This window comes from Nanorana parkeri, unplaced genomic scaffold (genome assembly GCF_000935625.1).
Source record: "Nanorana parkeri isolate BGI_ZX_2015 unplaced genomic scaffold, ASM93562v1 scaffold35, whole genome shotgun sequence".
In the NCBI taxonomy this organism is placed as follows: domain Eukaryota; kingdom Metazoa; phylum Chordata; class Amphibia; order Anura; family Dicroglossidae; genus Nanorana; species Nanorana parkeri.
The window spans coordinates 1148838-1166483 of NW_017306303.1; the positions used below are offsets into that span (position 1 = coordinate 1148838).

Sequence of the window (17646 nt, forward strand, 5' to 3'; positions counted from 1 at the left end):
AATACTTTATAAATTATAATTTTTTCTTTAAACTTACATTTTTTTTTATAGATCTACCTCTACACAGATCTGGCACAGACCTTATCGGTGGGCTGTCTGAGGGAGCACAAGGAAAAAGCAGCAGGCCATTGATGGTTTCTACTAGTCAAAATGTCAGTGCGGGATTATAGGTGGAGAAGAAGAGGAGCATTAGCATGTGTGAGAACAGAAACGAAGGAGGCAAGACTTTATACTATGGCTCATTTGCTTGTGATTGATGGCACTGGAATTTCACAAATAAAAATGTGTTTGAACCAGCCTCTAAGTTTAGTTACCAGCCAACAAAATGGCTGGCCCAATGCTGCAATTTTGATGCAAAGCTGATGTAGAGAGATTCAGCAAATCAGTCTATGTAGTGAACTGGACAGAAATTGTGAATATCTGCCTATCCAGGTGAACTAATATATTCATCTATAGTTTATAGTCTACAGCATCACTTTGATTTAATCTTTATATAGATGTTCCACTGCGTATTTACAGTGCTAATGACACTGCAGCATCCTTTCAACTTTACATGATTATTTGTCCACACTACCAGTGTTTTATTCACACCTAGACTACTCATAGGTCGATGTACGAACATTCTTAAGAATAATTATGACATAAATTGTTTTGATCTGCATTTTGCTCCAAATATATACATTTCGGTGCAGACTTAGGTGAAAACAATTTGACTACCAGAGAAATCCATTGTGGATGGGGGGTGTCTGCAGAGGTTTCATAATGGCCATACATGTACAATAATTCCCTCATCACATTGTACTTAGCCGCAATGGGCAGTGATCTTCGCATCATCTCTTCAGGGAAGCCTATCCCACCTCAACCTAACCACTGAACCATCACGTTCTCAAACAATTCATCCCCACACAGCTACCTCCTCATGTATTACTGGCCCCTCCCTTTTAGATTGTAAGCCGTAATGGGCAGGGCCCTCCTTACCATCTTGTCTTGAATTGTATTGTGATTGTAATGTCTTCCTTATATTGTAAAGCGCTTTGCAAACTGTTGGCGCTATATAAATCCTGTATTATAATAATAATAATAATAATAATAATGTGGCAAACTTTGGTTCACCACAATTTACTATCCTTCTTGTAAGTAAAGATGTTGCATTTTTAGTTTGTACCACATCCATTTGTTGATGGATCAGTTGTCCATGAAGATTTCCCTTTCCTTCCTGTCTTGTAGACACAAAAGAAAGTGAAAGAAAACCTTTCCAAAGTGAGGTATATTCTCTCTTAGGTGATTATCATTGCAACAAGTGTCTGAATATTTGCCTTCTTTTTCTGTATTTCCCCTTCTATTTATGTTAACGATATTTACTAGGACATATAAGATAAACGTTCTCCAAAAGGCACTCAGAGAGCAATCAAAACTGGGGGTTCTAACGCACTCTTAAAACTGAAAAACGTTTTACCTTCAGTGATATCAAGAAAAAGCTTAGATCTGGGGCATAGCATGGGATGATCAGACTACGAGCTCCACAATGGCAATGGCAAACATGTGAGAGTTGTAGCATTCTCTGTAGTGAATAAATGGGTTAAGGGGAAAATGAGTGTCTTTCTCTGGCTTTGTAGATTAGTGTGACCACTCTCTCTTTGTGGTTTTACATGTACACAGGCCAGTGCATAGAGGACAGAGGTTTCATGGCTGTGGCTCATGTAGGAAATGACAAGAACAGACTAGACCACATTACTGAAGAGAATATATTGGTTCAGATACATTTGTTGCTATTCTGTATATATTTTGCACGGGTATGAATTATATGTTATGTAAACATACTGTATGTATAATTATATCAAATATTATTTTGGTAACACCATATTTAGTCTACATCTTATGCATGTTCCAGCATGATAGGTCTGTTTTCCATAGATACTAGTCTACAAATGTCTACTTTATCCTTATTAAATTTGATACAGCTTTATTTAACCTCTAGATCAGAGGTCTCAAACTCAATTCTCTTGGGGGCCACTGGACAAATTTCCATGGTGGCTGCTTGCAAAATTTTATAAAATGTCATACTTCAAAATAAAATGTAAGCATATGCGGTACCAGCGTTATTGCCTGGTTGTGTTTATACACATAGAATCCCACATTCACTCACACACAGGAATACGCACACGCACAGAAGTACACACATACATAGAAATATGCACACACACAGAAATACACACACTACTATACACATAATAAGGCCCCATTCACACTTGTAAGTGCAGATGTGATTAGGGATTCCTGTGTCAGGAATTTGCGTTTTCCTGCAGCAGGAATCCCTAATCTGCCATTTACAAGCGGTAGTTGTCACCTATTCAAGTTAATTATCAGGTGACAGCCGCTGCATTTGAACGCTGTCACACCACATGTAATGGTATTTGATGTAAGTCACACCGCTGAACTCTGCACTCTGCGTCAGACCACTGAGTGCAGAGCTGAGCACTGCTGGGATTTGTAGTCCGTTAAAGCCGGTGCCATTCTGCATTGCTGTATAATATATTGCTGGAATTTGTAGTCCTTTATAGCTGGTGGTGTTCTGCATTGCCGTAAAATGTATTGGTGGTATTTGTAGTCCGTTATAGCCAGTGCCATTCTACATTACTGTATAATGTATTACTGGGATTTGCTAAGTCTGCTGCTGCTTCAGCTCAGGCTGCAGGGGGTACATATCCCAGGGCTGATTTGGGGCAGGCTGAGTGTGCTAGGAGGCTGGTGTGCCGCTTCTCGTACGGCCGATGAGTACGGCAGCGAGAATGCCACCACTCACTAATTTTTCACTACTACCTTTGGAAACCCATTGCCTTTCAAAAGGTTTTCTAGGCTAGATATCACCTGAACAGTCCACCTATGGGATTTTGAGGATGGCTGTGCCAAAGACAACTAGCCAACTTTGCTGCCTCTGGAGGCAATTAATACTCTTTAAGCAACACCATTGTAGAAGATGGGTTATATTTATATATATATGGGTGATGATACCATTACAATATGTTTTTACTAAAGGTTTTTGCTTACTGAATACTCATTTGTACACCATGAACCCATATTTATCCTATACCTGCCTGCCCCCTATAGAGCCAGTACTGTATTTGCCACCCATAGAGTTTATACTGTATATACAAGTTATTGTCCCTATATTTAGGAAAATTAGGCGGCCACCTAATTTTTCTAATTAGAGAGCCGCCTGTGCACCTGGCAGCCTGCATTTTATTACCCGTATGCCCCCTCTACATTCTATGACCAGAGTGGGCATACGAGTGCCAGCATTCTCTTCTACACATAAAGCTTTCAGTTGGGAGCGGTAATTACTAATCGCAGCAGAATTCCCAGGTAATAGAGTCTCGGCTCTGAAAGACCTGCCAAAAGCTGTCAGTGCGGTGATGTGGTTCGCCTGTGTACAGAAAAGGTGGTATCGTGCCGGCGTTGCTGGAGCACTGTGAGCGCTATTTCAGGAGCACTCACCTGTACACCGTGCTCAGGGTAAGGTGGACAGCTGGGGAGGTGGAGATCCGCTGAGGATATCACAAAACTTCTCTATAGCAAACTTCCTATGGTGTTGTAAGATTTGTGTGTTGGTTGTAGCAAGCCTTGTGTGTCAGCTGTAGCCCTCCTGTACTTTCTAGTGGCCGTCCCTGCCTCTTGATTGCTCTTCTGTTTGGCTCCGCCCCCTGTTGCGAGGTTGGGGCCTGTCGGTGGTCAAGTGATTGGGCAGCTCAGTCTAAAATGCCCGAGCCTATTTTTTGTCACAGTCCGGCCCTGATTGTATACAAGCATTTATTATTTTTATGGTTTGTAACATTATCTTCATGGCTTACAATCAAACTTTTCTCAAACTCCTCATTTTCTGGGGAGTCTGTGGTAAGCCAGTCAGTCAGGCTGAATGAAGTGCATGCACAAGGCACACAGACCTCAAAAAAATTCCCCACTGCCTGATATAATCATGCATAAACACGCTGAAAATTGCTAAATATCACATCATCTTTTTTTTTAGCTATTTTTTAGATAATGCACCTCTCTAATAACAATTTTGTACACCACTATTACCTTCACTTAGCTCACTCACCTATTGCTCTTTTATTTAAAACACTTGGGGGGAAGGTATCAAAACTGGAGCAGACAGAATCTGGAGCAGCTTCCTTAAAACTTCCCTTAAGCTGGCCATGCACTGGTAGATTTTTGTATGAACATTCATACAAGAAATCTTGTCAGAACATTCGATAAAGCATCAGAGACTTGACAAATGTCGCTCGAAATTTCATTTGATTTTAACATTCAATTTAGGAATGAATGGAGTTTCCTGAGTGAAAACCACATTCACTGTTAGAATTTTGTTCTTTCGAGAAAAATTTTCCATCCTGCTGCTTTGATGTGTTTTGTCACTGTGGTTGAAATCGATTGTCAATTTGACCCCGTTAACTAGTGAAAAGCATAACCAACACTCTGAAAACCAATTCTTCTAACAAAATTCTGCTGCTGCATGGCCTGCTTTACCCTAGTATATGGCAGGTGCCCTACTGTGTCTTAAAAACCTGTTCCCCATCCTAACGATGCATTCACACTGAAATGTATATGTTGGATTTGACTTAACGCATAAGTGCATTCACTTGTGTTGGCATAGTACATTGACATGCGTTGCTTTACATTTTTATTTGTTTGATTTTTACACAAAGCTATACACAGGCATTGGTTCTGCCTTGCGTTGAAGTCTGTTGCATTGACACACATTAAACGCACATTGCGTTACATCGCTTTAAAAAAAGTAGAGTGTACTTTTGTTCAGTGGTGGGCAGCGCACATCAACACAACACACTGGCGTGAACTGCTCCCATTCACAGCCATTATTCCTTTTTGTCACACCCATTCATTTATGTCCCTACATTGGCATCCGTTGAAAAATAGATGCCAGCGCATCTGGTGTAAATGGGGCCTAAAAGTATGTAGTAGGCACTGTTCAGCAGTTTAAAATATTTGCTTCAGGAAGGTGGCATTGGGAATGCACTAACCAAAAGGTGCCTGGAAGAGCTGACTGATCTGGGCACAAAGCGTTCAGATTCCTATTTGGTCGAGTCTGTGCAGAAGACAACTGAGCATTTTGCAAAGCATGAGAACCAGCTGTTAATATACAAGTGAACTATTACATAATGATCTGAAGTCAGGGACATTAAGGACCCAGTTTCCCCCCAATGATTAAAGAAGTGCATGGATATTTCAGCTTACCAACATCTCCCAAAATGAATAATTTTGATTGGACAGAATATCAAAATAATGGTGACCGAAAATGATGTAATAGTTGGAGATTTGTGTCTGCCTTTTTTCTGTTGTATATTCTAGGTAAGCAGTGTGGTAGTCCCTTTGTGTGGAGCAGCCTAAAACTTTTGTTCCCCATGGTCCCTGTGTGTTTTGTAAAATAGCCACCACTCAAAGCCCCCCCCCACCCCCCCCATGATGGACTACAATCTCAATACAATACAAATTAGTAAACTAAACATGAGATTGTAGTCTATCATAGGAGTGAGTTTGGAGTGGTGGCTACTTTTCAACACACACAGGGACCATGAGGAACAAAAGTAGCCACCCTCCAGAAGGAAGGACAGTGTCAGCACCAATTCAGAGGTGATTTGAGGATCTACAGCTAAGTGATGCAGAAATAAGATACATTTTTGTTTAATAGTTGAATATATTATTACGATTTACCTCCTGAGTTTAGTGTCACTTTAATAAGAAACATTGGGACTACACTACCATCATGGAACTGCTGGAGTGATACACAAATAAGATACATTTTTGTTAATAGTTAGGTACATGAATGCATTTTTTAAATTTAGCCCCTGAGTTTAGTGAAGTTTTAAATGATGCAGGAGATGATCACCCAAGTTTTATTTGAAGGTCCTTTGAAGTTACCTAATACAATACCCATTACCCAACAAATTATTACCTGGACTAACAACCTTGCCAACCTATGCGCAATGCATGTCTTGCTAAAACATGTCAGGGTTATGCATGTCCTTGGTAAATATAGTGTTGTGCGATTGTAATAGATATAGTTTGTCACAGTTATATAGTTAACTACAGTTATAGTTACTGCCTTGCTTGTAGTTACCCATTTCAACACATCATTTTCCCAGTAGATTTTACACATCTAACCAGTCAGAAACTAATATCAGCCCAACCTCCAACCACAGCAGCCGAGAGTAAGATGTAATAAATATTGCTGCTTCAGCAAATATTCTTGTGGTGTTTCCCAGCCAATCATATTTTACCAACTTTCTGTAACTGCATTTGCCACCTTTAATTGCGGAGAGGTATATGTATCAAGCATAGTTCTCATGTGGGTGGGGGGGCCAATATTTAACCACAGGTCATGAAGAATGTCTTTGAATCGAGTGTGAACAAAGGCTCTTTGCTGAAATGCCCTTATTGTGGTAAAAAATTATAATAAAGACACAGGTCCACAGCCTCTTCTCTACAGCTACACCCATTATCAAAGCACCTCATCAGTGAGCTGTGGTCACTCTTGCTGCTAAAAGGTATACTCTTTGCAGTGTAGCCACCTAATCCCAATGGTATGCAACCGGCATTTACTACTGATAGTGAATTTGTACAATATAAATGTGTCACAAATCAATGTGTAATGTATCACTTAAGTGTTCAAAGTAAAATGATAGGTATTCTATATGCGCTTTTCTTTTGCTGCGACAGCACTGTCATTTATTATATCAGACCCTTTTAAGACTTCCCTCTGCTTTTTTTCTATATCAAAATAAGAAACATTCGGATCTCCAAAACTCCCATTTGTAAATCCCTACACTTACACTTCTTATTTCAAAAACAGTCCATACAGTCTTGTGTATTTGTAACAGTAATAATAAACTATTATCTTTTCTAATATCAAAAGAGAATTTATTTAAAATAGGCAAGGTGTCTTGCAGAGAATATGATGTTCTCTAACTTTAAGTACATACTGGCTTTAATATTGTACCTGCTATTTCATTTACAGGCACAGGTAAAGAAATGACATTGTTCACAGAATATTGAGGGTTAAATTTGAATTTTAACTCAATGGGGTTATCCAAACAACAGGGTGGATTACCAAAGACTGGTCCACGCCGTAAAATGGGCCAGTTCTAAATGTCTGCCTAATTATTGCTTTCTGACAAATTAATAAAAGAGGTGCGCGTCAATTCGTTAATTTGTTGCATGGTAGAGTGGGTGCACCAGATTGCTCCCGCATGCTCCAAAGTTTTGGCTCAAATGTGAGGTATTTTTCCGCTGAAATTATCCTACATTTTCTCATTCTTCTCTCCTTGCTGCATTGCTGCACCTCACTGCCTGTCCATGCACATCACCCTCTCCTCTCCTTACTGCAGTGCTGATCGTTGCTGCCGCCCCCCTCACTACAATATTTACACCACTCTGGTAATGGTGTATATTTTAAAAATGTTTTTTAAATTAGAGCATTGGCACAGTGCTTTATTGATTTGGTGCAAATGATCGGATGTTTATAGAAAACTGTTGCATAGTACTTTCAAAGTGAATTTGGCGCAGCTGGTGCAACACCACACAGAACTTGTCTTATAACAATTGTAATTTGACGCACAGAAAAAGGACCGATATTTATTTAAAATATTTCCGTTTGCTTATTAGCCCACCTTTTCCTTACTGTATCTTGTGATAGAGCTGTCAGAGCCTGTCGACGTCTTCTAGTAAACCAGGCTACACAATAGAAGCACCGGAGTTACTGATCTTTTATGCTGTAACTTCATTGGAGACTTGGTTAGAAGAAGAATGCCTTTAAAAAGTTCTACAGATGTATAGCAGAAAGGACTTTTTTACATAAGCTCGGCATTATGCCTTATAAGCCCTGAGCATGTTTATTTTATTAAAACAATTATTTTCAGCTGCATCACATACAGGAGCCAGCCATTTAACTACAGTACTCTGCAAAAGTTTTAGGCAGATGAGAAAGCAATGCTGTAAAGTAAGAATGCTTTCAGAAATAAAAGTGTTAATCGTTTATTTTTATCAATTAACAAAATGGAAAGTAAATGAACAGAACAGAAATCCAAATCAAATCAATATTTGGTGTGACCACCCTTTGCCAAGACAGCATCAATTCTTCTAGGTACACTTGAACACAGTTTTTGAAGGAACTCAGCAGGTAGGTTGTTCCAAACATCATGGAGAACTAACCACAGATCTTCTGTTGATGTAGGCTGCCTCAAATCTTTCTGTCTCTTCATGTAATCCCAGGCAGACTCCATGTTGTTGAGATCAGGGCTCTGCTGATATGTTTGGAGTCATTGTCCTGCTGCAGAATAATTTGGGGGCTAATCACACACCTCCCTGATGGAATGGCATGATGGGTAAGTATCTGATTGTATTTCTCAGCATTGAGGACACCATTGATCCTGACCAAATCTCCAACTCCATTGGCAGAAATGCTGCCCCAGACTTGAAAGGAACCTCCACCATGTTTCACTGTTACCTGCAGACACTCATTATTGTACCGTTCCGTAGCCCTTCGGCAAACAAACTGCCTCCTGCTACAGCCAAATATTTCAAACTTTGGTTGCCATTTTCTGCAGCCCAGTTCCTATGTTTTTGTGCATAGTTGAGTCACTTAGCCTTGTTTCCACGTCGAAGGTATGGCTTTTTGACCACAATTCTTCTATGAAGACAACTTCTGGCCAGACTTCTCCAGACAGTAGATGGGTGTACCTGGGTCCCACTGGTTTCCTCCAGTTCGGTGCTGAGGGCACTGCTGGACATTTTCCGATGTCGAAGGGAAGTAACCATGATGTGTCTTTCATCTGCTGCATTAGGTTTCCTTGGCCAACCACTGCGTCTACGGTCCACAACGTTGCCTATTTCTTTGTGCTTCTTCAAAATAGCTTGAACAGCACATCTTGAAACCCCAGTTTGCTTTGAAATCTTTGCCTTGGAGAGACCTTGCTAATGCAGTATAACTACATGTGTCTTGTTGCGGTGCTCAATCTTTGCATGATGTATGACCTGTGACATGAAACTGTCTTCCACATCCTCACCTTAGTAGCAAAGTTTGGCTGTTCCTCACCCAGTTTTAATCCTCCTACACAGCTGTTTCTGTTTCAGTTAATGTCTGTGTTTCAACCTACGTATGAAATTGATGATCATTAGCACCTGCTTGCTATAATTGGTTAATCATACACCTGACTTAAATCCTACAAAATCCCTGACTTTGTGCAAGTGTAAGGGCCTGTTCACACCATATTCAGTTGTAATGCAGTTGTGATGCAGTCCGTTTATTTCAACTGCGCAGTTAAAATACATCACAATGCTTTCCTATGGGCTTTCTTGTGCCTAATTCACACCATTGCAGTCGATTCAACTGCAGTCAGAAAAAGTACCGGTTGTCCTACTTTAACTGCATCAAAACGCATCAAACGCGGTGCAAACACATTGAAAATGCATCAAACGCAACGGAACACATAAAAAAAAAAAGAATGGCTAAAGTCAAAACTAGCACCGTGCCAGCCAACCAAGAAAGCATGACTGAGCTCCCAAACGAACAAAACAAACATAGGAAATGCTCTGACAGGAAAAGGAAGTGACCTACATGCTTAATAATTTTTTTTTAGTGCAGAAAAAAACGCATCAAAACGCATTGCAAACGCATCAAAATGCATCACATTGCATCAGCGCAGACGCATGCAGTTGTGATGCAGTTTCTGGTGTGAACTAGGCCTTAGAATCAATGCTGGTTTGAAGCCAAAGGGTAGTCACACCAATTATTGATTTGATTTAGATTTTTCTTCTATTCACTCACTTTGCCTTTTGTAAATTGATAAAAAATAAACAATAACAATATTTATTTTTGAAAGCATTCTTACTTTACAGCATTTTTTTCACACCTGCCTAAAACTTTTGCACAGCACTCTATCTCCTAGACCACACGGTGCTGTATATAGGGTGTATAACATATTGTAACAACAAAAAGTGAACACCTTGTAAAAAAAAAAAATTCTTCTTCACCCTGCTCACCACTGGAAAACATTTCCAATTAGTCCCTGTTTTAACTGGAGAATATATTCCAACCCAGTCAACATGCATTTACAAAGTCCCGTTGTATAAAATAGTGTCTAGTTTGTATCTACTGTGCATTGCAAATGGAATATGGACTACAGGAAGAACAGGCATCACAAAATGGAAATGCTGCCTGGTTGTTGTGGGCGGGCAGGACAGCAAAAAAAAAAAATGATGATGATGACTACAAAGTCTGTAATATGTTTTAGAGATTTACTCAGGAGAGGTAGGGGTAGGACAGGGGCTTTTATGTATAATTCTAGGTACCAGGTTGTTTAACCATTTTTTTTAATAATCAAGAGGTTCGGAGCCTGAAGTAGGGTTTTTTTCAAGCTTAAATAATTGCTATCAGCAATTGGTTTCTGAAAGTGCTAGTGGCCTAGCTGTGTCTGGCTCCATTATTTATGACTCAAAGACCCAGAAGATGTAGAGCAACAGAAAGCCAATGTATTTCTGATCAGTGACTTTAAAAGTATAGAAGCCAAAGCACCGATGTAGAAGTCAGGCAATAAGCATTCTAAGACGGAGAGGTCAGTAATGACAGCCTACATATTTGTCTCATGGCAGGTTTTACTTAAAGTAAACCTTTTAAAAACCTTGAAAGCTTAGATTGGCCATATGATGAAAAATGCACAAGCAGAGATTGCCTAAAGTGACAATTGGACGTCAAAATGATCAGTATATCCAGATAAATCTGCAGCTGAATTCTATACAGTTTTTAAGGTTTGCCCCCTCCTTCCATTTTTCTAATTGTCATTATGGCTGTCCATCACATTAAAGGACCAGTAGTGAGGCAGGATCGTTTCGACACGTGATTTTCACTAAAGGTGACCACAGCTTATGATATTAATAGTTTGATGTGCCCTGGTTTGTGACTGTAAGGCATAATGTAAATGCAATAGTTGGTTAAGGAAACAGGAAAGGAGTGAACGTACAGTAGCCAAGGTGACATACAACACATAGATAAATTCTGTCCAGCCAAAAAAAGCTGTTTCACTATTAGTTTGCGGTCAATCACGACAGAAAAAAAGTGTAAACTATGTATTTCACAACCTTACTTTGCTATGATGATATTCAATGTATTATACTGGGGACTGCGCCTGCCAATTGTGTTATGATGTGGCCGTGAATACAGATCAAGTGGTGTGAACATAAGTGACAACATTTTCACTAGTTTCTGCATGTTGCAAATGCAGCTTCTTGTTTCCAATTTAGGGAGCATATGGTGTAACTTACAGTACTACATATTTCCAGGTTACTTCCAATAAAGCAAGATCTTTAAAGGTGACCTGTCTTGGCACAGCATGGATGCTTGTGCAGTGCTTCACGAGAATATGGCTTGAACAATAATTTCAGTCGCCTCTTTTTTTAAGTCGTACTTGTTATAATGACTGTTGTCTACTTGCAAAATATTTTCTGAAGAATATGACACCATTTTAAGCCAAATATCTATATTTTAATTCACGTATTGTGTATGCTGTGATTACTTTAGTAATTAGTGGAACAGAGGAACCAGTGGAATTCGGAAGAGGAAAGAGGAGTAGGAAAGGAAGAGAAAAAAGTGGGGATATATTACTGTTTGTGTCCCCTATACCACCATTTACACAAGCTAACCTCTGTGACTGCCTCAAAGTGGAAGTTAAGGGGTTGATCTATAATGCACTTGCACAGCCTACAGGTGTGCAAACGACATTCGCAGTGCATTTCTGCCACTAGATGGAGCTGAGGAGTATAGGAATTGTGCAGCTCAGTGCACAGACACAGGCAGAATTCCTTGAAGAGACAAAGAAACTCCAATGCACATGTGCAGAGCTTGCCTCATCTGGGCCTGGCCAATCAAGAAGCCAGAGACTTCAAATCGGATGAAGATGAAAACACTGGCAAGGGGGGAGAGTGCTGATATTGCAGTGCTGGAGGGGATCACTTTGGCAGGTAAGTCTGCCATAATGTGCTAATATGCTGTGTATACTAGCACATTATGGCTAAAAGCTCCAGGGGGCTCTTTATTTTATTTATTTATTTTAACATTACTTCTACTTTAAAGTGTACTGTATGTGAGGACAAAATTATATTTAAAAAAAAAGTTATTCAGTACATCTCTGCAGTATATACATATTTCCCCATGTTTTTTTTTAAAGTAGACCTTTACACTGAAAAATCAAATCCTACCAATGCACCCCTCTATGTATGATGATTAATAATAACATAGACATCTCAGGTGTAAAATGCTGTGATTGTGAAATACTTACACTTGCAGAGCATTCACTTCCTGCTTTGAAAGGGCAAAATGACTTCAGTTTGGCAAAGCAATGCACACTGGGATTGCCTTGTCATTAGCAGAGCATTGCTGGGAAATCTCATGTGCAATCTCAGGAGATCTCAGGAAAAGGCATCTTCCTCCTCTGAGATGTTGAGCATGGTCGCACGGCTTAGTTACATGTCTAGTCACATGTGCCAGAAATCCAGTAAGTTAAAGGAGAGCTAGAAATCTGCCCTTTGTAAACATAGCCACTGCCAGAAGACTAGAGAAGAAAAAAGAAGTAAGGTATGCAAAAAATACAAAGCCGGCAATTATCTAGAAGCATGTGTTTGTAGATTGTCATTACTAAACATTTCTAAAGGTGTGTTTGTTATTATTTTAAATATATGGGTAAAGGTCCACTTTAATGCTGCAAGTACAGATAAATACCTGTTGATTTGCCAAAAATCTAATATGCTCCTTAGTTTCTGTTGTTGGCAATACAGTGCCTCTGCTGCGTGCACTGAAATCTCATCCAGTGCTGTTGACCCTCTCCTGCTAGACTACAAAACTCCACCTATCAACTACCATTCTATGCCCCACTCTACATCCATACATGAATTCCTTTCTTAGAAAAACATTCCTGATGTTTTGACTCCCAGGAGCTTGCCCACACACTGTGTAGGAAAAGGACTCTCAGGAGATGTAGTTCTTTGGGCATGCCTGTGTCACTTTGAACACACCTCCCAGCTGCGGCCCTTCTAGTAATGATGTCACGGGGTATTATAAAAGCTATTTCTTAATATACAGAAAAGGTAAAAGAAAACAAAAACATGCAGGGACATGATTCCCATCCTCAGTAAAAAGGGCAGTCAGTGTTGACTAAAAGAATCTTACCTGCTGTATTTCATTCCACAAAAAAACACAAAAATTTGGATTACTAGTCAAATCACAATTTTATTGAGCAGGTATAATTACAGGAACTGTGCTAAACAGAAAAGCTCAGTAGCTGCTCTACATTCAGTGTCCTTCAAAAGGGATTTATTGGGTGATTCAGGTTCAGGGCTTGTTCATGCATAGACCAGATCTGCATGAGTTTCTGTACACGCAGTGCAGTGTGTTATACTGCGTTTTGTGTCGTGTTTTTGATGCATTCCAGGCCGTTTTTAGAATGCGTTCCAGAGCAGGTAAAATATTGCTATCTGCAGTTTTTTTACATGCTCTGGAACTGAACGCTGCGTTGTGAACTAGAGCCCAAAATACCATTGGAATACATTGGACGCAGTTTTGATCCGGTCTGTAACTGCTCTGCTCCTGGAACAGGTTTGGTGTGAACAAGCCCTTAGTCAGTAACTTCTCAAGCCTTGCAGCCCACCTGCCATGTGGGAAACTGAATAATGCCCTAGCAGTAGAAAATCTTGCTGGTTCTTGTCTCACTGCAGGAACTTAGAATTCTGGATCTACGGGGAATAAAAAACTTTACTCTTATAGTAAGTCCCCCTCCAGAATGCGAGGGTTAATGTGTGGGCCCTCCAGGACCTCACATACAATGCAGGGCTTCTAGTCCTCTAGGAAGTATGTAAACAAGGACCTTCATTGCAAGATCACCAGTAATTATTTTACTGAAAGTTGCAAATGTAAATGTATTTAAGATTACTTTTAAAATGATGTTAGCTCATTTGAATTTTAGTGATTGGGCTCACATATACTTCGAGTATCTTTAGCTACCATTATTGGATTATATCATATGACTCCTACTTTCACTACCATCATCCTGAATGATGGGGTTCATGTTTAAATTTTATTGTGCTTAGTAATGGTGTTGCAACGTACCAGTTTATCAACAATTTTTTAAATCCTTCAAAAAATACCTGCAAGTATAGTTGTGCTCTGTATTGCACAAAATATTGTGTGCAGTGCATTTTAAAACAGTTCAGTCTCTTTTTGCTGCAAATCAATGCAAACACAAGAAAAATATTAAGCAAAAATGTAAAGCTTCATATATACGTAATAATTTTTTTTTAAAAGTGGGCGTTTGAAGTTCCTGTTTTGAGTCAGTGTTGCCACATCTAAAAGCCACCTCTGCAACACAAAAATTACACAGAGAAAGAAGCGATCTTCATTAAATTAATGTGCAGCATGGATGAATAGTAACTAGGCAATGGTATAGAACAATAGCTCCTCAATGAAAAAATAATACACCTGCATTTTCTAATATATTTCTGGTTTTTCTGCATTTATCAAATCTAACACTATAGTTATCATATTCTCTGCTTGGCATCTGACTGTATATTTATTTGTATATTAAATAAGTTGTATCTATGTGTGTGGACAAAACTGGTGAAATGGACCTACGTGTCATTAAATTTACACTTCACATTTGTCAATAGGGCACATGTCAGTATTACCAAATCACATTTCACAAATCACATTTTTATTTTGAGTAAAAGACTCTCTTTCTTGCCATGAACAAAAATGCTGTTCCAAGCAACATTGTGTCATCTTAAGCCAAGGCAAAGACCATGGGGTCTATTCACGAAGCTGCCGAGGGCAGCCGAGTGAATGACCGATCTGAAGTGAAGTGAGCCGAACACTGTTCGGCTATTCACTTCAGGCTGGTACGGCTGATTTCAGCTACTAATGCTAACATGAACAATCAATGTATTTCATGCCATCAAACTGCAAATAATCTGCTGCTGTGAATTAGACAGGCCGTGTAAATTGCAAGACTTGGGATATGTAAGGTAAAATACATGCAGCACTGCCAGGAGGAACATAATGGGAGTGATTTACTAACCTAAACACACGCACGCACTAGGTGTGTGTGATTTTTAGACAGCAAAACGTATTTATCAACCAAAAAGTCTCTAAAAGCATATTTCCACTAATGCCATATATGGAAAAATCATGCACATGATGCATATATAATGCTGCTTCACAGTTTAGACAAAAATGATTAGCTCATGCATTTACATTCCTGCATTCATCAACGCAAGCAACACAACATAGAGCTAATTTACACAACATCACCTTGCAAATTCATGCAGGGCTTTGCACAACACACCTGCTGGGTGTGTACACACTACAAAGGTGTTTAGATTCCACCCATAGATCATGCTGGGAGGGAACACACTACCGAGGTGTATACATGTTAGTGGTGTGTTTATAAGGTTAGTAAATCAACCCCAATATGTCTAATGCTATGTAATAGCAAACATGGTCACCCCTAAAAATATACATTTCACAAATTGTACACATAAGCAAAGCCTTAAAGAAAACATAAACCCACACTGATAGTCTTATTAACACTAAGCTGAACTCTTTGACTATGTAAAAAAGAATGCAGTTTCTCTTTTTAGTAAGCATGTCACAAAAACTGGCAATTTAAAATGAGCATTTTAAGAAAACATAAGTAAGCAAAGGTTATTTTAAGTAAATTCACAATGTCATGGTAATCTATAGGTCCAAAGAAAAAGGGAGGGATATGCAAATCCGGACTTTTCCTATAGATGTTGAGCTTGACTACACCACCTCTTGAACCTCCCTGTTGGTTCTTTAATGTTATAGGTGTCCTTATTAACCAATAGCAAGATAAGATACTTATATCTATGGATGACTTTGACTACAAGCTACTTCATGCTTCCATCACATAGTTTAATTTGAGTTGAATTTGTAACAGTTTTACAGTAAAGACAATGCTTCTTAGTCTGGGATTTCACTGTAACAACAAGAAAATGTGCATTGCTTTTATTCTGATTTTTAAAATGTTCTCGTTATCTCTCCTTATATATAGAGCAGCTAATGTGAATATTCTCCTGCTTGGATGGCTGACAAAAGCATATTACCCAGGTCTGCATTTAGAGGCATATCTATTTAGTTGTTTATTAACTTACCATCATCATCATCATCATACGATCTTGAACAAAATAGGGAAGTTTTATTCAGGGCTGTGATGTGGAGGTTTGTATCTCCAGGGTCCCCTGGTGCCGGTTCCAGACTTTTGGAAGCATTAGCTTGATTATTTTAAAATGGATATACTGTATATAGAGACATGTGCTAATTATTGACATTTCTACATCTTTTGTTACCTCCTGGTATCTTCTGAGAAAGTAGACTACTGGTCTAACACGTGGAGTTAAGAATATTGCATCACAAAGATCCCCCTATTTGTTGGGTAAGGGAATATTGATAATGGTTTGAATCATAACTATAGGGTATGGCATGATAGTATGTTAATAACATACTGTATAAACACCCCAAGGGGGATGTATCTGATGGTGAAGGCAAGGAGGGTATAAGCTTGTAAACATATCACATAGATATTGTAAACTGATGTCTCTACATATTTATGTCTTTTAATATATTTGTATGTATTAATTATGTAATACATTTACCAAAGATCAACTATTGTGTCAATATTATGACAAACTTTGGAAAAATGTCACCAGCACTCCAATGTTCCGTGAAAAAAAGCAAAAGTCCATTTATTGTAGGAATGTTGCCATTCAAAAACTAGCGCTTTCGGGGCCACGAAAGCGTTCGTTTTTGAATGGAAATATTCCTACAATAAATTGACTTCTGCTTGTTTCACTGAACATTAGAGCGCTGGTGACTTTTTTGCAAATTCAGTTTATTCATAGTGCCATCCGTGGTCACTAATTGTCACTAATAATGCAGAGTTAATCGAGGATATTGTAATTGGGGAGTCATTGGGTAATAGTGATCACAATGTGATTACTTTTAATATTGAACACAGAAAAGGGAAGTGTACTGGAAGGACTAGAACCCTAAACTTCAGAAGGGCCAACTTTGAGAAGCTGCGCAACCTAGTGGGGGAAATAAAATGGGAAAACTTATTTCAAGACCTAAACACAGACCAGATGTGGGATTGTTTTAAAAACACAGTACATACTGCTACTTCAAAGTGTATACCTTTAGGGAGCAAAAATAAAAGATCAAAGACTAAACCAATATGGTTTAATAAAACTGTAAAACAACACGTCAAGGACAAGAGAGCGACATTTATAAAATATAAGACGGAAGGGACGGCATTGGCGTTCCTTAAATACAAAGAATGTAACAAAAAATGCAAACTAGAAATCCGGGCAGCTAAAACTGAGTGCGAAAAGCATATCGCCGCAGATAGTAAAAAGAACCCCAAAACATTTTACCAATATATTAACAGTAAAAATGTGAGAAAGGAGCAGATAGGCCCAATAAAGGATGGAAGCGGGAAGCTAGTCACAAACGACAAGGAGAGGGCCGAGGCGCTGAACGCTTTTTTCTCCTCAGTATACACTCGGGAGGGAAAC

The 17646-nt window shown here is 39.1% G+C and overlaps 1 protein-coding gene across 1 annotated transcript in view; it reads right to left on the bottom strand.

Moving 5' to 3' along the window:
• LOC108797747 (zinc finger protein 429-like) overlaps positions 1 to 17646 on the bottom strand; it is a 72006-nt gene that overhangs the window by 15100 nt on the left and 39260 nt on the right. The gene's annotated exons all lie outside the window — the stretch shown is intronic.